Consider the following 1,332-nt stretch of genomic DNA (forward strand, 5'->3'; position numbering starts at 1 on the left):
GGCAGATTTATTTCGATAGCTATTGATTGGATGGTGGATATTTGTGGTATAATTTTGTGAGGGATATTACGACTGATGAGAATAGCAACCCCTTGTTTAGAAGTTTTGTTTTGGCTGCAATTGAAAAAATACCCCACGTAAGCTTTTGGGGTTGTAACATCAATAGTATCGTGCGGGATATGTGTTTCCTGTAGGCATATCACGTTAGGGTGAGTGTCTCTTATCAGTAGATCTAGTGGATGATAATTATTAAAGTAACCTTTGATATTCCATTGGATTATTTTGAATGGCATAAGACCTATATACATATGAATACAGAGTTACTGTACGGCTTATAATATATGTATGTAGTTGGGTTAAATATATATACGTAAATAAGGGAATTTGCAATATATTTCAATGTTAATGTTGCTGTTAAATTGAGTGAAAAAGTTATAGATTATGTTAATACGAGTCTTAAATTAATGTTGGTGATTGCTGTTGTTGTTGGCTGCTTTTGACTTTATATATTCTTTCAAGGCTGATGTTGTTGAAGATGTGCTGATATTGTTGTTGTTGGTATGAAGAGATTGAGTTTTAAAATTGAGGGTGGAAAGGTGAGTTGTTTCAATTTCCATCGGACTGGCATCTGGTGTGGTGGTTTTTGGTGGTCCTTAAATATAAACAACCCTTAACTTCATGTTGTGTTTTTTTTTTAATTTTAACTAGTTCAAAGGTGTCTAAGGATTCAGTGAATTTTCATGTTTGAGAGGAGATTCGTGTTAATATTTATATTGGCTGAAACCTCAGAATATGTATAACCCAGATATAATCAAAAGTCTGCGAAACCTAAGAAAAAATGTTTCCTTTTGATTTCGTTTTCGGCGATTTGGGCAGAATGCTTTTAAATTAATACAATTTTATAAGTATAGGACCCGTGATTTTTTAGTTCTGGACCCAAGTTGTCTCTCCACTGCCCTGCACCTACAAACATAGTTGACCGCGAAAAAGATCCTTTTGAGCTCGCGTCTTTATTATTATTTATATGTGTATGTAAAATATTTATAATTTATATCAATAAAAACTTGTATATACATATACCTATGACACTTTTCCAATATTTCCTACTAGTTAATAAACGACTTTGTTACTTCTATTAGGTATAAAAAAGTACTATTTAATGATATTGAAGCCTATGAGTAAAATGTATTGAGGTAGTGGCAACCATCAAACTGACGGTACTACTTACCTCCACCACACTTGACCCAACTAATATTTACTTATGCGCGAGTTTCTGCCATAGTTGTATAAAATATTTGATTGTTGTGATTTCATTAGTAATTGGATGCCTGA

The sequence above is a fragment of the Rhagoletis pomonella genome, unplaced genomic scaffold (assembly GCF_013731165.1).
Source record: "Rhagoletis pomonella isolate Grant_MI unplaced genomic scaffold, Rhpom_1.0 Rhpom_scaffold_00305, whole genome shotgun sequence".
Taxonomy (NCBI): domain Eukaryota; kingdom Metazoa; phylum Arthropoda; class Insecta; order Diptera; family Tephritidae; genus Rhagoletis; species Rhagoletis pomonella.